Raw genomic sequence first — 22,505 nt, 5'->3', positions numbered from 1 at the left:
CCCTTTTATGTATTATTATTATGTTTGAGTTTTTATTTTAATATTTATTTGGGAAAAAAAAATCAAGTTTGAAACTGTGAAAAATGTTATATAACAAGGATGAGATTCATCCTTCCCCTCCCATTCTCTTACCAACCTACTAACCGTATTCTCTCTCTCTCTTCCTGATTATGCAGTATAATTTCTTTCATATTTTTTTCAAGTATTTTATTATTCTTACTATAAAAACACCTTTCAAATTCTGATATGAGTTCTATTTGCATTTTCTTGAATTATATTAATATCGAATATTTTGCCTTTCTTTGGATCTCATGCTAGGTGGCATGAGTTAAACATCGGTCATCGGGCTATGCAAGATAAGTAAATTTTATAGTAAATGTGTGTTGATATTGTGTAACTTGTAGACTAATTATTACTCTGAGATATTTGAATGTGGACATATTGCCAAAATTGTGAGTAAAACACAACGAATTCTGGTAATGATGTGGAGGAAATTGACTTGTAGAAGTAAGGAGATTCTGGTTCCATTGTATAAGGTTCTCTCTGATTCGGCTACATATAGACTACTGTGCTCAGGTAATGAATCTGGTTTTCAAAAGGATGGAGATGTTGGAGGGTCCAGAGGCGATTGACCCAAATAGTTTCTGATCTCTGGAATGTTGAATATGAAGAAAGGTTGAGACAACGCAATTTACATAGTCTAGTGGATAGGAGGAAGATTAGTGATATGATAGAAATCTACAAGTTAGTAAGGGATTGTTATAGGATTAATGTTGAAGAGGTTTTTCATAAAATGATGGGAGACTGGAGGAGAACAAGAGGTCATCCCTAAAAATTATAAAGGAAGGTGTGAGCAGGAGAGTGAGAAGCAGGTTCTTTGCATGGAGAGTTGTGAATGATTGGAATGCATTACCTGAGAACGTGGTGTCCGCAGAGAATTTGAATGTGTTTAAGGTAGACAGAAGATGAGAGGGAGAGATGAACTTACTCTAACAGCAAGATCAACCGGGTTGAGAACGGCCCAAAATAGAGCCAAATGAAATAACATACGGGAGGCCTTTGCCCAGCAGTGGGATACTATAGGCTAACAACAACAGCAGCAGCAGCAACAACAATGATGAGCTATGTGTATAACAAAAGGGACCTTCTAGATGAGTCTGTGACTCCATGGGAATAATAATAATTAAGTTGAGGAATGTAGAAAAAGTGACATACAGCCATTCTGGTAAGTCTGGAAGATATTATGCTAGTGGGTTACTTATATCTTGCAAAAATTTTAGCAGAAATCAGGATGTATGTACATTAGTGGTCGTGGTGAATGTATCCATTTTTCAGGTATCCATTGTTACAGCTATTCTTAGCATATTTCATTGTGCAAATGCTTAAAAACTTCTCTTCTAAATATGGATTTGGTTCAATGGTTTGGCTTTGTTAAAATTAATTATAATGATCATCTAGTATCACTTTAATTTTGTTTATACTCACTGTACAGACTGTGTTTCTTTAAAATGGTAGCTACACTCAAACACTTAAAGAAACACCCTTGAATAGTTTATTCTATCATCACCCTATACTAGCAGATTTCATTTCCATCCAATTTCTTAACAAAAAAATTAACTTTTTAAACCAAATTTGTATAAAGAATTTGTTTCATGGGTAACTGCTTTTTTTGCTTTTTCAGTTTTTCTTGTCATTATTATAAAGCATTAGATTTTCTTTTTTGCTACTAGCATTAACAAAGTCACAAATTCATCTAATCACTGAATAATGATTGTGCCTCTAAATACTACTTCCTAAAAATTCTTTGTTTAGTGACTATTTCTCTCACAGAAATTTTGTTGCATCTTTGCTTCATACTAGTTTTATTTGCTTCTGTTATAAATTAAACATCCAGTATCAGCATATTGCATGCGTTATCTACAGATATTTTCATGATTGCTGTTTATCAGAATTGGCACTGGGTATTCTTCCATCCTCTTCCAAATATATATGACATGTACAGTATCTAATTACTACTCATTTTACATTTCAGCTCCAGACTTATAAAACAATTTATTTTTTCTCTTCTTCATTCATTCTCTCAACTGCTATCTTCTTTTACAACAGCTTATCTTCTTGTGTATTTCCTGGAGTAATATTTTTATGTATTTTTTTAACAAGTAATATTGATTTTCAACACTTATAGGCCTTGAAATCCAGTGCTTATTTTTTGTCCAAAATATCTGATTATTAATAGCATAAAACATTCTGTTATTTCTCTTGTGTTTACATGTTTATATCAATATTAACTATGCAGCAATGTTTTATTTATTTTTTTTACATAGTCCAGAAATTATGCATTTGAGACCAACCATGAAGCTTCAGGTCTTCAATAAGCAGGATCACACTGAATGATGAAATTCATCTCAGACCTATAAGACAATCATAAACATCCATAATCACAGTGGAATTTGAACTTGCAGCTTCCTGGTTGAAGAGTGTATATGCTAACAACTTAGCCAACCAGGCTGGTTGCCTTTGAAATTATGTCTTCTCATCCCTTTCTGTGAAGGATGAGAAGACATAATTACTAAATACATTGGTAAATTAAGCAAACTATCTGTTCAGCAAAGTATGCTTTGCTCTTTTATAGGAATAATCTGTAAATCAAGATGTGATTTGCTGATTATTCCTGTGTTTGCCAGAATTAATGAGACCTTTGTCTCCTGGAGGTCATTACATTTATGTATAATCAGGGCCGTTGCCAGATTAGATCATGCCCTGAGGCAAACAATTAAATATCGCCCATGATAAGACAAAAATATAAGAAAATCTCCAATTGCTATTTTGTTTTTATTACAAGAGAAACATTAATGCAAAATGATTACATAATAATATTAATTAAATGCTTGGTCTACGGGGATATCGCACAATAAAATTTTTATAAGCTCTTCTAAATTTAAATTATAAGCTATGTCTGTCTCTATCGATAGTTGCTAGACCAACCAATCTTTCTTGGGTCATTGCTGTTCAAATAATTTTTAATCAGTTTAAGCTCGGAAAAACTTCTTTCCGCACGCTAACAGGAATTGTTAGCGTAGAAGTGGCGACACCGCCTACCGCAATATGACTGAACGAACGCCCTTATTAAGACGCACCATGAGGCAGGCTGCCTCTATGCTACACTCTGTCGATGGGTACTGTATATAATTGATTATGACCACTAAATGAGGACTTGCTAAGAATATTCAGTCCATTGTTAAATTATGATAGATCATCTCTGCCATCCTTAGTACAGATTTACTAAATATTTCAAAATAGTTTCTGATTAAGAATGCATAAGCTGTTCTCTAAGGAAACATTCTCCACTTTTTTCCTTAGAGAACAACTTATGCATTCTTAATCAGAAACTTTGAACTGTTGTTCAAACTTTGCAAAGCACTACCCTTCTCCTACTCAACACACACCATTGACAATCAGGTGGTTAATATCTCTGGATGCCCATTAACTTCTACTGAGACTCAGTCATGAGTCTCAATAGACTCTGAAACATGACTGAGCAATATTGTAAACAATCTTTCCTGTCTTGCCAGTCACTGATCAAGTTATAAAGTAGCATCTGTGCAGTTTCTGGAAGAACAGTCATAGTGATGAAGTCTCAGGACTTATCGAGAGAAGGTCCATTTACACACTTGTTCTAGAGACACCTAGCCTGCTTCCAAGGATGACTCTAGGTTCTACCTCTCTAAGCTTCAAAATACCACTTTTATCCAAACTGTAAATGATCCCTTTCCTTTAGTGTTACATGGTGATCAGCATTCATTTTACACAAATTATGGACTCTACAACCCTGTTATAAATAATTATTTTAATTTTCCAACGTTTCAATCTTCATATTAAGGTCATCATCTGGAGTATATACACACACACACACACACACACACACACACATATATATATATATATATATATATATATATATATATATATATATATATATATATATATATACAGAGACAAGCTAAATTACATTTCACACAGTATGCTGAAGAGACAATGATTTGATCAACGGTTATTCTACTGGCCTGACCTCTATTGAAAATAAAATTACAATAAATAAATGAAATAAAATCAATTAATTACATCAAAGCTATATTCTGTTTAAGAATATAGTTTTGATGTAGTCAACATCAGAGAAACATTCCTTCATATAGATAGTTTTGTTACATTAAAAATGATGTCCTAATTTAACATAGCAATTGTTATATTAGATTTAGGATCCTGGATTACCTATATATATAGTCCTGTTTATAATTAACTCTTAGGAGAAAGGTTAAGTGGGTAGAATATGTGCCTTCCATATTCTTGGGATTTTTAGACTGTCATTATTGTTAAGATTAGGGTGATTGATAAGAATCTCACAGGCCTCCTTAAATTTATGTTCATACCATGTTTTGGTGTGATGTAAACAATAGGTGCTTTTCCAGTCAGTTCTATGTCAAGTGTTCAGAGCATGATCAGATAGACCAGCTTCACCACATAACTAAAGAACACCATAAGATTTTGTTTGGCTTACTTTACATAATCTCATTATTCATCTTCTTTTGCACCTCTGTTTATCCTCCAGTCTCTGATGACTGCCTTGAAAAATCTGAGTTTGAGCATGAGAAACATTTTTGTTTTATTTTTGAACTGGAAGTCAGTTAGCTAGTCTTCTAATCATGGTAGTTTTCTTCCAGAAACTTTTTCCCTCTCTCAAAAAAAAGTGGTCATAGAACACATGTAATTAACATGCAATAAATTATCTTCATGAGCTTTAATCAACTAAAGCTCATGAAGACAAAAATAATTTCAGCCATCTATCCTAATCTCCTTTCTACCTTTCATAATACATTCAATGGACCAAACATTAGAGATTCCTACCTAATGCTTTGGTCATCCTCTAGTGCGAGTAACAGCTTGTACTCTCCAAGGCATTGAGTCCACCAGATGCTATAGGGTTACAGGAGATAATTCCAGCCATATCTTTGCAGCATTGTCCACAACTATACCTTAGACACATGGATCTGATGACTCACTCTATGGCATCCCAGAGACTCGATCAAATTTAAATCCAGGGACCTTGGAAGCTATTGGATGGTCCCACACTCAGATGAGTTTACCACTTGGGCGATAGAATGACCCATATCTGTCTTGCACCGGTAATATGTCCATGATCAAAGTTGCTCAGATTTCCACATTTACCTGTTCATTGATTGCAACACACTGTTAGGAAACCCCAATGTCTGTCAACTTCCCATCACCCCTATCTCTAATGTTTTGTCCATTGAGTGTATATGACTTTTCATTCTTGTAGATAGGCTTATACGTTGGTAACACATGACTATTAAATTATTTAAGGAATTTACAACATGTACTGGAATATTAATTAAAAGAAACTTTAATAAATGCCTCCTATATTTTGGCAATGTCACATTGCCATCTTCATGGAAACATACAACTATGACACATGCATGCAGGCACTACAAAAAGCAAATGAAGCAGAAGAGAGAAAACTACTGGTGTTCCTAAAGTCCTAAAGGTGTCCCCTAGCAGGATATATTGGGTTGTCTTGGCTGTTGGGCTGAAGTTCTCAAGATGCAAGCTTCCCAAATTTGGGGCAGTCTCATGCATCCAAATTTGTTGAGGTGTGGAAGTTTTTTTTAGAGCTGAGGCAGATTCCACACATTATACACCTCAGCAAATTTAAATATGAAATATTATTCATGGAATCAGCCTCAGCTCTAAAAAAACTTTCCAAACCTCAACAAATTTGGGTGCATGAGACTGCCCCAAATTTGGGAAGCTTGTATCTTGAGAACTTCAGCCCAACAGCCAAGACAACCCAATGTAGCCTGCTAGGGGGAAACTTTAGGACTCTAGGAACAACAGTGGGTTTCTCTCTTCTGCTTCATTTGCTTTTTGTAGTGCATGTCATAGTTGTATGTTCCCATGAAGATGGCAATGTGACATTGCCGAAATATAGGAGGTATTTATTAAAGTTTCTTTTAATTAATATTCCAGTATATGTTGGAAATTCCTTAAAGAATTTAATAGTCATATGACTTTTCAGTTCTGCATATTCTTCTTCTTACTGGATCATGCACTAGTCTATCTCCATTTAATTCTTATAACAGGCAACATGGGTTCTTCATTATTATTACATGTTAAGATATTGTCACTAAGCTCATATGTCCCGCTTATGCTCTTTATATTGTATTTAGGCTTAATGGAGGTTTTATGAAGAGAGAGAAGAGAACAGCACAATGTAAGAATTAGACACAGGTTAATGGTTCTAATATTTTGTCTGTCACGGTGGCATCATCTGGAATACAATATGAGAATTTAATAACATAAGCAACACAAAAAATTAAGAGGAATATATGGAAAATGAATTTCTTCAGTTCTTGGGAAACAACTGTCTTAGGCAGTATGTAAAAGAGACATGAGGAATGAGTGATATAATAATTTCATCAGATGATGTGTCATGAATGAGGTGTTGCATTTCCCATTTGGCAAAAGTGATCATGAGGTGATAACCTGGGTAGTGGCCAGCCATGTTAAAACCTCTGTGAGAAAAGGATATATGTGAAACTACAAGGCTGGTGATTATGAAAAGCTTAGACAACTTGGAGCTAAAGCATGGAATGAGGAGTTAAGCAGAAACAAGATAAATGCTGCTTGGGTGTTGACCAAGATATTTAACATCATCAGTGTGCATGGATGTATTCTGCAGTGTCAAATGGATAAATGAAGGGATTAAGTATAAAAGCTGGAAGAAAGTATTTTGGAGGAACACATGACAAATAATGGTAATACAGGTACACCACTGATTTTCTGGCATTCTTCGTATCAAAAATCAGATTGGTCAACTGGATTCAGGATTGGCTGTCCGATAGGTATCAGAGAGTTGTGTATGGTGGATCAAAGAGGCAGAAGGTTACAAGTGGTGTTCCACAGGGCTTAGTGCTGGGACCTATATGTTTAGCCTCTTTATATCAATGACATTGTCCGTGGATTGCAAGGGGATATCAGTTGTTTGTGGATGATGCGAAGCTGGGAAGGGTTATTAGCAATAGTGCAGATGTGGTAGCCCTGCAAGAGGATTTGAATAAGCTATACAGATGGCAAATGAATGGGGGGGTGTCAGTTTAATGCAACAAAATGTAAGGTCTTGAGGTTTGGGACACATCGATGGGACGCTACATACTCTATGGGAGAAGTTAAACTGGAGGAAGTAGGGGAGAAAAGAGATCTGGGGTTGATGATTGATAGAAAACTGAAATTTAGGGGACATATTGCAAAGGTAGTGAAGATAACACAGAGGATTGCTGCAATAATAAGGACACTGGTCTGCAGAGATAAAATGGTTATCATTACGTTGTATAAGACTCTGATCAGACCACACTTAGACTATTGTTCTCAGATCTGATCCTCAGGATTTGAAGGGAATAAATTAACTGTGGAAAGGGTACAAAGGTGGATAACAAAGATGGTGTCAGGACTGTACAATGTTACTTATGAGGATCAGCTGAGAGAGTGTGGACTGCAGAGTTTGGTGGATAGAAGAAGGAGAGGCGATATGATAGAGACTTTTAAACTGTTGAGAGGTGGTTACAGGGTTGACACTGGGGAGTTCCTTCGCTTGGTTGAACAGCAGGAAGGAGTCATGACAAGGGGCCATCCCTAGAAGTTGCAAAAGGAAACTGTGAGAAAGAGGGTGAGGAGTGGTTTCTTTGCATGGAGGGTGGTTGAACCATGGAATGCATTGCCTGATAGAGTGGTGAGATCGAGAATGGTCAATGCGTTTAAGGAGTGGTATGATAGACTTGTTTCCTAGGAGGGACCTCCCTCGATAAGTCTTGATAGACTTGTGTTTCTTAGAAAGGACCTCCCATGATGAGTCTTTTGACTCCATGGAGGCCTGAATAATAATAATAATAATAATAATAAAATCTTGCCAAATTAGCTTTGCTGGATCAACATACGTGTCATAATAATGATCCCCCAATTACCCTTCCCTTATCTAAAGCACTATGGACCACTAGAAATTCAAACAAATTTGAAATGTAAATTAAATGTTAAGTGACTAAATTAAATGTGTTAGTATAAATGATACAAGTTTATTAGTATCAATGAAACAGGATTATTAATTAAACAGGTATTAAATGATTTAATGAAATGCATACAGATAGAAATAATACAGCTTTATCAGTTTAGTACAGTATAAATGAAAAGAGGTTTATTAATTGCTCTGTTAACAAAGAATGTTGCAATAGTACTGCTTCCAAAGTGGCAAAATTGAGAATTTTACTGATCTTGTAAATCTAATCGCAAATGTCTACAAGTATAAGTCAATCATTTCCTATCATGGATCTTTGATGGTGCAGGAGGGAGTGGGGATATCTTGAAACAAAATTGTTTTATGTGCTTTAATCTTACTCTTGCATAATTTTCATACATAAATGAAAGTTCATTACCTCTTGTTTCATTAGAAAGGTGCATTGTTCTATCCCTTTGAATAATTCACCCATTCAAGTCAGTTAGCTTGTAGTAATTTTTATTTACTTCTGTTTCAGTTTCATTACAGTCCTTCTCCTCATCATCATTTATTGTTTTTATCAGGAATCAGAACAATATAATTTTAGTCAGTATAGTGATGAACAACAGATGTTTCTTTGTTAGTGTTTATCCATTAACACATGACCAGATTTTTTTCATTAAATCTACTTCCTATATCTTTGGCAGCAGGTCATCCCATAACACTTTCTTGCATACTCAAACAATTTATGAACAGCTTCTTAAGTTCATAAGTTTGATACATTGAATCCTGTAAAGCTATCACCAGTATTTTCATCAGGAGAATTATCAAACATCAAGACATGCACAAAAGAGAAAAATTAAAGGGAAACAAAACTTGTGCCATCATTTCTTTAGTATTGGTGTTGTGTTGTTGAAAACTATTCCATCATTGCTCAATCATGCTCAATACATTTTTTATAGTTTCTAACACTCATTTGTTTCTTGGAATCAGTTTCTGTAAAGAATTTCAGTATTTTGTCCCTTTGCTTCTTTACATCATAAACAGTTGATGAACCCATATCATACAGCAGTTTCCACACTAAAACATTATGGTCGAGTTGTTTTGACACTTATATTGCATTGATATGGACTTGTGCCTACGCTTGACACCACTGAGAAGGACTTAGAAGGCCTTGCTAGGGTAAGCATAATTAGCATCAATCCCTTAAGGACTGGTAAGCATCCATCCCTTAGGACTGGTTGGGCCTTGCAATGAGGGATTTTAAGTATGTATTTTTTGTTGTAAATCCATGTTCTGACAGATGAAAAACCAGAGTTTCTGGGTGAAAAACCCTCTACCTCTGTATGGGACTAGCTAACTCACCTTTAGTCAAAAGAGACCAAATAAAGGTTCCTCACGTCATGGACAGGAATCGAACACAGGTCTTTCTGACCAAAGGGCTTCGTCTGTGCCAACTGAACTACAGAGGTTCTAGACTCAGTTGATAAGGACAGCAAAAGAGAAATATGAGCAGAAATAATCAAATCAGACTAAGAAAAATTCTAGCGAGTTTGTTTGATGTGTAGCAAATAGAAGAAAGGATTATGGTAAGATGCTGTTAATGGTCATTTCTGCAGTGCAACAGCACAATCTCAAAGGAGTAGAAAGAGGCTAAAATTGTTCCACTTCACAAAAATTAGAGGCCAATCTGTATATTTGGAATTATGGTTAAGATGTTGGATTGACAGAGCTAGGATACAGAAGTGGTTTGATAACAGTAGTATTCTCTATGCTAGTCAACATTTGTTTGTTACAGGGCAGTCATCTTTTACCAGTTTACTTATGCACTACAAGGTAATGGATGCATTGGATAAGGGAGATACACATACATTGATATACATAGATTTTGCAAAGACTTTTCATATAGACTGTCACATGGTAGGTGGATAACTAAATTGGAATGTATGGGATTGCATACTAGAGTAGTGAGTTGGATAGGTGATTGGCTCTTAGATAGGTATCAACAAATTGTGTATGGGACCATGTTATCTGAAAAGAGAAAAGTCACTAGTGGTGCACCTGCTGGGATCTGTTTTGAAGCCTTGGAATGGTTTTAACTGGAGATATATATTTATTTGTTGATGATGCAAAACTAGGTAGAAAGATGAGAAAGTAGTGTGACCTTACAGAAAGATGAGAATAGATTGCATGGATGGAAAAGTGAGTCAAACTATCAGTTTGCAAAGTGTAAGGTTCTGAAATTTGATCGGCAAGGATAGGATGCAAAGTATACTCAGTGGGAATTTGAAGGAGATGGAGGAGATGAAAAATCTGGTAGTGGTGGATAGGAAGCTGAAGTTCAGGGGTCACATTGCACAAGTTCAGTCATCACATCTGATTATGTAGAGGATCTTAATATGTAGAAATAAAGAGTTTATGGTTCCATTATGAAAAGTTGTTAATTTTTATGTCATGAACAAGATGTTTTGAAATGTTATTTTTATTTTTGGCTACTGAAGTCTTGCTTTTAAATTTATTAAAATTTGTTATTAGACTAAGCTAAATTGTAATTTTGTCCGAGCTGTTTGTATGTTGACAAACGTTGTTTACAAAATATGTCGTCAATTACAAGAGAAGCAAAAGTTATTGTTGTAATTCATGTTGTGAAAGTGATTAAATGAACTTATCTCAGTACATAAAAGATCATGAAATGAAGAATTGTTATAATTTCTGCTACTTTTACTACAAAAATTATAATTAAATAAACTTTCCAAAACTATGAAGAAAGAACTTCTTCATTTCAAGCTCTACACTGACAGCAGTAATGTGCTGTGCACACAATGGTAGGCTGGAGCAGAAGTTGCTTTAATGTATTTCTGAGCATGCATGGAAGTGAGGAGAACATTATGGAATACTACTAAGCATTCAGCTATTTGGGGAGTAGGAAAGGAACACAGTATGAGAAAAACTGTGGATTCTGTGTCTTCAGTATGGACTGAACGGAAATCAGAAGAAAAGTTATAAATGATAGTAAACAGAGAGGATTTATCCTTTAAAAGATAAGTGCAGTTTTTGTAGTCATTAATCCATATAGGATTTATTTCATTTAAAACTGAAAGAACTTTATTGCTCTCCAGTTCATATAGAAATGAACCCAGTAAAGTTTTATTTATTTATTTTTCTTTCTTTTCTTTCTTTGATTGAAAATCAGAACTCGCTCCCATTCCTGGATACACTAGTCACATATACTGTATCCTGGATACACTAGACATGTCTTCCCTCAGGCAGTCTATCCTTCACTGTTTACCGCAAGCCTACACACACACACACACACACACACACACACACACACACCGGCCTATATATATACATGCTAACTCATATCACCACCCTTCGCAAAAATTTGGAGTCATCAACACCTTCAAAAATAGAGCCATAACAATTTTCTCTAATGAACAAGCTCTTAAACAAGAATTAAAAATTATTAGCAATACATTTATAAATAATGGATATAGCAAAAATACTATTAATAAAATTCTTCATAAAACTTCATCAAAAAAGTAATATAGATTACAGTAAAACCATAACACTCCCATACATTAAAGGGTTATCAGAAAAAATTAATAGAATCCAACATCATTATAAACTTAATGCCACTTTTAAACCACCTTTAAAATTAAAAAATTATTCAACACCTTTAAGGATCCTCTCCCCCCATTGGCATACTCTGGAGTTTATTGCATCCATTACACCTGTAACTTACTTTATATTGGGGAAACTGGACGTACAATCCCTATCCGTAAAAAAAAAAAAAAAAAAAAAAAAAAAAAAAAAAAAAAAAAAACAAACATATAATAATTTTGGTGAAGCAGACCTCTTGGATCACACTCTTTAATACCCTACATTGAATTGATTGGAAAAGTACTTGTTCTTTGCATCATACAAAAACTTGGTGTGAATGGAAATTTAAAGAAGCCCGTGAAATTTTGATTAACCACCCTAATCTTAATAATAATGGGGGCTTAAAAATCCCAAGAGTGACACACATTCAGCCCATTTAAATTTCCAGCAAACCCTTTAGGACTCTAAGCAATTTTTCATCGTTTATTGGCCACTATCCATACCAGTTGTTGCAATTTATATGTATCCTTATATAAGTAATTTTATTTTTTGTTTGTCTATTATTACTTTCCACTTAATTTAACTTTATAACCTAATAGATAATAATAATAACAGGACTCTAGCTTTGATGTAGTGAGAGTTTTTTTTTTCAACATCAGAGGATAGGCAAATAGTTTTAACCGTTGATCAGTAACTTTAGCCATGTAGATTGTAGTGCAGCTTGTTTCTCTGTATATATACGTGTACTCCAGAAGATGACCTTAATGTGAAGGTCAAAACATCAAGTGTGTATTTTGGTTTATATTAAACTAAAGTTCTACTCTAACACGATAGTTGTATCCATAAGTTTCATAATGTGTTTTATTTGTTTTATTTAGGATTCTCAGTCTGATAAGTCATTTCTAACAGGCGATATGGTTTTAGTTATTGCTTCTATATGAATAAAACTTTCATATAGAAGGTAAATTTGTTCTGAAGTGTTAAAACTGTTGATAAGGTTTCAAGAATTCTGAGACTTTCATATAAAAAGTTGATTCATATGGTTTTAAGTAGTTTATTGAGTGGAACTGTTGTTACTTTGATATAAAAAGTGAAGTTTCTGAACTGTCTTGGATGAAGACAAGATATGTTTTCTTCAGTGTTCTGTGATTTTAAGATACAAGAAGAATCTGACTGACTTATGTTGCTGTCATATAGAAAGAAATTTTCTGTGTTAGTGTTTCTCCTCTGTGAATTCAAGAAGGAATAAAAGTTTTATATAAAAAGCAAAGTAGCTGAATTCCAGAAGTTTTGTCCATAGAGGATAATACCTGTTGGTTTATGTGACTGAAAGGAAGTTGTGTACATTAAAGTGTTTTTCTTGCCATAATCTGAAAATTACTTTGGCACTTGCATAGTTAAGTAGTTGATTTGATGTATATATTTGTGGTTTTTGTAAATTAAAATTTTTATTTTGGTTATAAGGTGTTTGAAGACTCAGTCTCTTAATGGGTTAATTTAGAAATTAAATGTTTGTTATTATCCAAGGATATGAACCTGTGTGCAAGCTGGATTTAGAGTATCAGGTATTTTCTTTTTTGTTTTAAATTTAGGAGTTTTAACTACTTGGAGTGTGAGGGAATAAGTAAAAAATATATATTCATGCACACATACATATACATAGAATAGTGCATTCGCTGACATGATTATTAATTAAGAAACTGAGTCATAAGAATAATGTTGAGTAATATTAGCTTAAGAAAATGAATAATTCAAGTGTAACAGGTGAAAATTCTGCATCTTCATTGCAGAATGAAGAATTTTCAAAATACAGGTAACTCTTGTTATATACACTTTTGTTACTTGCAGTTTTGCACATACATGGTTTCATTTCAGTACATGAGGACTTTTGCTGTTTGCTATCTGAGGTTGAGGAAGCTTTTACACATGCATCTTATTTCCTACCCTTGTCCACTGTGTTCAGTGTCCCTTACTGCCTTATTGGTCTATGTGATAGCATTTATCTGTAAATATGAAGGTCTTACGAAAGACAAAAAGCAATTGACATCTTTTGCTGCAAGTTGTGGTGGTTTGACCACTATAAGAATCCCTATACATTCCACAATCTCAACATGATCAGTGAGGCCGCAGCTGCAGATCATGTTGCCACTGAATGATCTCTTCAAAGCAAAGATAATCAGAGGGCTCTCGCGAGTCAACCGTGGCGGATGTGTAAGAAGAGCTCCGGAGTGAGTTAAGTTATTCTTGGAATAATTAAGTACAGGAATACCTCAATTATCGCAGCTTCGATTATATAGATTCTCGATTTATCACGGTTTATAATTTGATACCAAAATTCCAATTATTGTGTTCCAAATTCAAATGATCGCGACCGCGAGATGTAGCCCACTACATATGCAACCAGTTCGAGTCGCCACTCTCCAGGTATCGCTCTCTTGTAGTGCTTCGTTTTTCTCTGATGGCACCTTCTCACCACTTACCAGTATCTATCCACCCTTGCCTGAAGTACATGTGGATATTTATTTCTCTTGTTATTTACCCCTACAATGAATGCTAAAATAAACAAGGATGATTTCAAGTCTGCAGCTATCAAGGAGAAACGTAGAGTGATCAGCTTAGAAGATAAGTTGCATATGATAAATAAGTATGAAGCAGGCATAACCAAAGCCAAAATTGCAAGCCATTAGGAAAAAGAAAACCAGGATGTCCTCTTAAATGATTCAATGATGACTTCTAAGGAGGCCGGAACAGGCCATTCTAGGCCTAAATCCTGATAATCATGATGATGATGAAAGTTGCAAGAGAGTACGGTCAAAATGAATCAACTGTTCGCCATATTTTAGACCACACTGCAAACTCTAGGGCTTCGATCTAGGACTAAAAGAAATTGAAAAAGGTGATGTTCTCAGGACCTGCTTCATTCACATGATAAGGAGCTGGATGATGAAGACCTAATTAACCTCGAGAGAGAGAACGTGCTTATGATGCTCAAATCGATGATAATGACGAACAAATTGACTTGCCACAGAAGGAATTTACCCTGAAAGAAATGGACGAAATGTTTAGAATTGCTGAAAATTTTAAAGAAAAAATCTTGAATGGCGATCCTAATCTCGAGCGATCACTGAAAGTTCGTCAGGAAATTGAAAATTCCGTCCATTGCTACCGAGTTTTATATGAAGAAAAAAGAAAGAAAAAATTCCACCAGACAACTCTACATCAATTTTTATCCCAGAAAGAATAATTGTATATACTGCTTATATATAAATAAAGATTAAAGAATAATCTTGTTTTTCTTAATGAACCTTCATTTTTTAATTAACACGTTAAACACATTTCTTTTTTACTTGATATATAAAATGGAACAGGCCATGCTAGGCCTAAATCTTTGATATGCATGATGATGATGATAAAATTTAATTAATAGATTTGAAAAATCCTTGGCATTGATCACCCATTTTACACACATTATTTATCCTGATTATCGCGGATTCGATTATTGCGGTATTTTTTGTGGCAACAATAACCGTGATAATTGAGGTATTCCTGTATATATGAGTATTTGTTTGAATAAGAGTTGCTGTAAAAGTTGTGCGCTACCAGTATTATTAGTGTGGCGGATTTTCTTTTGCCTGAACGTAATTACAAATTCTTTATTATTAGACCTTAGAGTAGTAACCAGCAGAGGAAACATGGCAGCGACTTTGTCATTCCATGACTTTAATTTAGACTTCAGTCATTTTGTTAAGTGTGAGGTGTGCTATATGTATTCTTTCGATTACATAAATGATTTGTGGATGTTTAGGGCAGATGGAACGAGCATGTGTGTGTGTGTGCTAAGTGTGACCTGAACAAGGAATTGATGAATGCTAATATGAAATTGATGACAGAAATTGTTAGTAGTGTGAATGTTGTGGGGAAAATGACTGCACATTCGAAAGGGAAGGATGGTGTGAAAGAGAGGCGAAAGAATGTTAAAAAATCAATAATAAAGAAAACGAGTGATTTAAAAACTGTAATAGATGTTAAAAAGGACGAAAGTGAGGTGAGAGAGTGGCAGAAGGAAACGAAATTGAGTGAATGAATGAAACTGGAAATGTCATGATGCAGAAATTGAAAGAATGAATGGTAGCGAAAGTTGGGCGCATATTGGACCGAAAGTACGGAAACACAGAAGGATGAACGAGAGTGAAAGTGAGAAGAGGGGGTCAATAGAGTTAGAAAATTAGGAAGATTGAATGATAGAGAGAATGTGGTGCGAGATTTGGAAGTTGAATTGGATTGGATGAGGAAAGAGATGAAATGGATGTGGAATGAAATTAAGAAAATTCGGGTAAAAACTATTAATACAAATCATGACGGCACGAAAGAAGAGCGAGTGCCGTTGTATGGCGACTCCATTAGTAAAGATGTACTGGATGATAGGATGCACAAGGTATGTTTTCCAGGAGGTAAAATGAGTAGAATGATTGAGGCATAGGATATGAGGAGGTAGCGAGCAAAGGAGTTGAGGATTTTAATAAGTACGAATGATTTGACAGAGGACAAAGAGCACGTCAGAATGGATATCAGGAGGCTGCTTAGAAGAATAAAAGAGAATAGTGTGACAGGAAGGGAAGTCAGCATGTTGCCTAGGTATGACTGTGGTGAGATGAGGCAGAGAGCAAGGATTATGAATGATATGCTGGCTGAAATATGTGAGGAGACGGGAGTACAGTTTGTTAATGTGTGGAATGAGTTTGAAGGACGAAGTGAACTGTATGGGAGCGATGGACTGCATTTGAGTGGTTATGGTGTGAGAATGAATCAGATTAAGCAGGGAAGTGATGTGGAAGAGCAGGAGAGTAAGACAGGTGAAGAGGTGGTTATGAATGAGGAAGTGAGTGGTATGAGTATAGAAAATGAGAGAATGGGTGTGCAAGAGGAGCAGGGAAACAGGGAGGCTGAGGGTGGACAGGGGTACACAGCATGAGAAAGGCTCTGAGAGGAGGTGAGAGCATGTGTAGACAGGAAAGAAATGGGATGCCCTGGGATCAAGAGGAAACAGTTGGAATTGAAAAGGGTTTTAAAATGAATAAGCAGAAAGGGAAATGGCCCCAGTCGAGCATGGAGAGATCACATCGAGTGAGTAGTAACAGTGGAACTAACTGTCGATCCAGAAATAAGCTGTTGTGTTTGTATACAAATGCTAGAAGTATAAGAAACAAGGCAGATGAAACGGTTGCACTAATTGCATCTGTTCACCCAAAGATTGTCGGAATAAGTGAGACATGGTTGGAAGAGGACAACATCCTGGCAGGAATAGAGATGGAAGGGTATGATGTGTTTCATGAGGATAGAAGGGGTTAAAAGGGAGGGGAGTGCTATTGATGATAGAGAAAGAGTTATGTCCATACAAAGTAGAGATGCAAGAGAGAAATAGTGCCAGTGGTTTTGAGGCAGAAAAGGTCAATCCCCTTCTTCTCATCTGCCTTATTTAATTACACTTTAATGCAGTTCACTATTTTAAAATTATGGTAACTTCACAGAACTTGGTGGGATGTCGTTATAGATCAGGTAATGTGGATGGTGATGATAATGAAATGTATGGTCAAATTAGCCAAGCAAATAAGAAAAGGGTGATCATTATGGGTGATTTTAATTATGGCAATATAGACTGGAATGATGAGATAGCAACTGGAAATCAAGAAAAAGAGTTTCTTCAGTTTTTGAGGGATAACTACCTCAGACAGTATGTAACAGAGGACACCCGAGGATTGAGGGTCTTGGATTTGGTCATTTCATCAGAGGATGTAATTATCAATGAGGTGTAAAATCATCCACCAATTGGTGAGAGTGACCATGAGGTGATTACCTGGGTGGTTGCCAGCAGTGTGAGGACCTCTGTGAGAAGAGGGTATATGTGGAACTACAAGGGGTTTGATTATGAAGAGCTCAGGAGACAGCTTGCAGGTGTAGCATGGAATGAAGAGTTAGCTGGAAAAGAGATCAATGTAGCTTGGGGGTTTTCAAAAACTATCTAGTAGATGCAATGTCTAAATGTATTCCAAGGGTGAGAAGATTAAATAAGTTAGGTGTGAGATGGATGAATAAAGTGATTAAGCAAGCATGCGATACAGAGAAAAAGGGCATTGTGAAGGCAGCATAAGAGAAGTGGAAATAACCAATTCCACCAGGTCTACAAAGACCAGGCAAGGAGGGTGACCTGGTTGGAGGTGGAAGAAATAAGACATCTGGGGGTTGATAGTGGATAAGGATCTGAAATTAGGGAACACATAGCCAAAATTGTGAAGACAACATAAATGCTTCTGGGAATGATGCGAGGACACTGACATGTAGAAGTAGGGAGATTCTTGTTCCGTTGTATAAGGCTTTGATTAGGCCACACATGGACTATTATGCCCAGATTTGGTCACCTGGTTTTCAGAAGGATGAAGAGATGTTGGAAAAGGTCCAAAGGCGACTGACTAAGGTAGTTTCTGACCTCTGGAATGTCAAGTATGAGGAAAGATTGAGAAAATGTAATTTGCAGAGTCTGGTGGCCAGGACTAAGAGGGGAGATATGATAGAGACCTACAAGTTGGTAAGGGGTTGTTATAGGATCAATGCTGGAGAAGTTCTACAGAAAATAGTGGGAGATTGGGGAAAACCAGAGGTCATCCCTGGAAACTGTATAAAGAGGGTGTCAGTAAGGGAGTGAGAGGCAGGTTTTTTTCGTGCAGAGTTGTAAATGATTGGAATGCCTTGCTTGAGAGTGTGGTGTGTGCAAGGAGTTTGAATGTGTTCAAGGGACGGTATGATGAGCTGTGTGTGTTTGTGATAAAAGGACCTCCCAGATGAGTCTTTGACTCCATGAGATCTTGTGGTGGTAATAATAATAATGATAACAGAAGGAGATTACACACCGAAGCAGGTGTGTAACCTGCTTCGGTGTGTAACCGTTGAGTTCTGTTGTCTTCTGTATGTTAACTTGGTTTATGTTATACCAACCTTTAATGACGATTCTAATGAAAATATTGAATCATTTTTGGCAGCCACAGAATCAGTTAAGAAAATTGGTAGATGGTCTGAAGAACAGATGTTTTTAATTTTAAAGTCTAAATTGCAAGGTAAAGCTAAGCATCTTGCTCAGAATTCCAGAAGATAAAGATTAGTTTCTGACTATGCAACCTTTAAAAATCTTCTGATTTGAGGAATTTTCCAAAAGACAGGAATTTGGTCCAAATCTTTCGAAAGTTCACTCATATGTATAGATGCAAAAAGAATCTGTCTCCCAATTTTATTTTTGGTTAACTAAACTGCAATATGATTATAAAATTGATTATTAAGATAGTAAGTTTTTGAAAAGAACTCTGTTTCATCAATTCAAAAATGGATTGAAGCCTGAATTAAGAGAAGAATTACTGATTCAGAGTTTGTGTCCCAACACAGAAACATCTGTTAATGCAATTGATAAACTAAGCTCTTCCACGTCATGTAGGAATTCCTGCAAATCCAGGGTGCTTTCTTATACTAGTTTTAATGTTATGAACTCTCAAATGCAAAAAAAAAGCACAATTCCTTACATGGAGGAGGACTTCCGCTCCCGAATTTTTAAGGAGGCCACGACAGTTGCCCGCTGTATACAAAACCTTAACAGGAACCAAGGACTAATCTTGCCCGTGATCTGGAAGACCCTTATCAGATCCTTCAACTCGCCAGAACTGAATTATAGTGCCAACTATAGAATGTTCCTAAATAACAACAACTGATATCATCCACGCTCTATGAATGTATTGTACGCGCTCTGTTCTTTGTTTAATATAATTGGAATCAGTTGATTATAGTTTGTAAGAGTTTTTTAATTTTTAGTGCCTTACATCAGTTATGTACCCTGAAGATGCCAAGACTTAGTTGGCGAAACTAGTTGGTATACTTAGTTGTTTATTATATGCACTTCATCAATATAATCCCAATAAAAGTCTTTCCAGAGCTTTTTGGTCAAGAAAATTAAACGTTTTTTTAAACAAAGTTTGCACCTGAAAATATCTTCAGGCCTGGGGTATGGTAGTGCAACACCAGGCAACTCCGAGCAAAGGTGGACTAAGCTCTCATCACTCTTTGTCTCAGTATCTCCGATAATGCAAAGCCCATCTCCTTGCGGACATGTATACTGCTATGCATGAAGGGAAGAGCGACTACCCAGACAGGTTTCAACCTTTATTGAGGTCTTGTCAGCGGGAGGCAGACCCAAACGTGGAGATACTACGGCAGAAGCAATAGGAGAGGTCATATTTACCTAAAGGAGTTGCCAACAGGTGTACCACCTGTTGTACCAAGTGTTGTTTGCTTACACTTGGATAAAGGATTAAACTAAATTTATTATAGTCTAACCAAGTGAAAAATAAACTTCCAATATTATTATTATTATTGTTGTTGTTGTTATTAATATTTATTTTAGAAGTGGAGTTCCCGTGGAACTCCACTTCTAAAATAAATCAATAAGTCATAAATCTGATAACAGTCTAAATCTGTTTGGCTTAAAAGAATTCTGGTATGCTGTATCCGTTCACGTAGAAGTGCCAAAGATGTTTTAAAATAAATATGTTTTGCTCGTCTTGAATGAAATTGTTCTTTTAAAAATAGAAACTTTGGAATTATCTTGTTATCTCTACATCTTTTCAAAGTGAGGTGATTTAATAGTTTGGCTTTTTTACATTTAAGGAATTCAAAACGGTGTACCTTTCTTTTGGTTTCCCCATGGATTCTATTCATGTTAAAAAAACGGTTAATTTTCTTGATCAAAAAGCTCTGGAAAGACTTTTATTGGGATTATATTGATCAAGTGCATATAATAAACAACTAAGTATACCAATTAGTTTCACCAACTAAGTCTGTTGGCATCTTCAGGGTACATAACTGATGAAGGCACTAAAAAGTAAAAAACTGTTACAAACTATAATCAACCGATTCCAATTATACTAAACAAAGAACAGAGCACGTACAATACATTCATAGAGCGTGGATGATATCACGTGTTGTTATTTAGGAACGTTCTATAGTTGGCACTATAATTCAGTTCTGGAGAGTTGAAGGATCTGATAAGGGTCTTCCAGATCACGGGCAAGATTAGTCCTTGGTTCCTGTTAAGGTTTTGTATACAGCGGGCAACTGTTGTGGCCTCCTTAAAAATTCGGGAGCAGAAGTCCTCATCCATGTAAGGAATTGTGCTTCTATCCCACATATGGTTCGTTCTTGAGAAATGAAAAGCTAACCCCGATTTTTCTTCTCTGTTATTATTGATGTCACCTATGTGTTCTTTTTGCCTAATTTCAAGGCTCCTTGAAGTTTGGCCGATGTAATTCAAGCCGCACGATCATGGTATGTTATAAACTCCAGCATATTTGGAGAAAGGATGGCTATTTTTTGGAGATCTTAAGAATTGTCTAATTGTTTCTGTGAGTTTAAAGGCCACTCTTATTTTATCTCATTATCTCTGAACCCTGACAAAGACGAGATGATGTACGTTATATTTCTACCATCGTCATTTCATACTTAGGGACAGTTTCCAATAAGATTGCTAGACTCCTTAGACCACATAAAATTTCTAGTACTTTAGATCAAGATATATGGTCACTACTAGCTATGATAAAGCCTTTACAACAAGCAAACGAAACCAAATAAAAAAATTTAACGATCTTTATACAAAACATTTTAAGTCAAAACCTTCTCTCAGACAGAAAGTTATTTTTAATTTATCGGATCATGTATTAACAAAACCAGAGATCAATATACTTAAAAAAGGGTTCAATTTTGCGATAACACCTCATAATATCCCTAAAGTGGATATCATTTGTAATATAGAAAAGGCAGTCTCATTGTTACCGGAACCCATAGCTAATGATATTAGATTAAAAAGTAGTATCATCCTGTCATCTTCCAGAACTCCTAACAAAAACATCACTACTCTGGAAAAAAGAACATTGTATAGTTTGAAGAAAAAGAAAGACATTATCATATTGTAGGGAAATTCAACAGCGATTTTAAACACCAGTGATTACGAAGATAAGATTAACAGCTTGTTGTCGGATACCTCAACATACCGTGTCCTCGTCATAGACCCAACTCTAAAGAACCGCAATGATACCAACGATTTAATATGTCATATGGAGAACTGGTCTACAGACTTAAAACGAAGATGGAAATCCATGCATCCACTAACACCAAGACTATATGGCGCTCCTAAGGTACACAAAAATGGAATACCACTACGCCCGATTGTGGATGGAATCAATTCGCCAACTTATCTGTTATCTAAACACCTGGCAGGCCTCCTCAAACCTCACATCCATAATTCGGACACTTATATACAAAATTCGCAACATTTCGTTGAGAAACTGAACAACATCTCTATCTCCAATACGGATTTACTCACCAGCCGGGATGTTACATCTCTATTCACTAACATCCCTGTGGAGGAAGTCATCAACATTTTAGGAAGTTTGCTCCCACAAGACATTACTTCTCTGTTCCGTCATTGTTTAACATCAAACTTTTACTTATGGAATAAAACCATATATCAGCAATTGACTGGCCTTGCAATGGGTAGCCCCCTCTCTCCATCTTGTGCTGATCTCTTTATGGAGGATTTTGAAAGTAAAATCTTAACTCAAACAGACCGTAAACCCACAGTATGGTGGAGATACATGGACGATATCTTTATCGTTTGGAACCATACAAAAAAGGACCTGTTCGACTTTCTTAACAAAATCAACTCTTTCAACACAATCAAATCAAATTCACTCTAGAACTTGAAGAAGATAACCAATTATCATTTCTGGACACTTTAATTAAGAAGCTTCCA

At 35.8% G+C, this 22,505-nt stretch overlaps 1 protein-coding gene across 8 annotated transcripts in view; it reads left to right on the top strand.

Annotated features, from left to right (window-relative positions):
- Positions 1-22,505, top strand: part of LOC150107813 (TRAF-type zinc finger domain-containing protein 1-like) — a 337,022-nt gene that overhangs the window by 25,669 nt on the left and 288,848 nt on the right. The gene's annotated exons all lie outside the window — the stretch shown is intronic.

This window comes from Typopeltis vanoorti, chromosome 4, assembly GCF_054136105.1.
Source record: "Typopeltis vanoorti isolate ZY-2024b chromosome 4, IOZ_Tvanoo_1.0, whole genome shotgun sequence".
NCBI lineage: Eukaryota > Metazoa > Arthropoda > Arachnida > Uropygi > Thelyphonidae > Typopeltis > Typopeltis vanoorti.
This window is presented reverse-complemented; position numbering and strand designations above follow the sequence as displayed.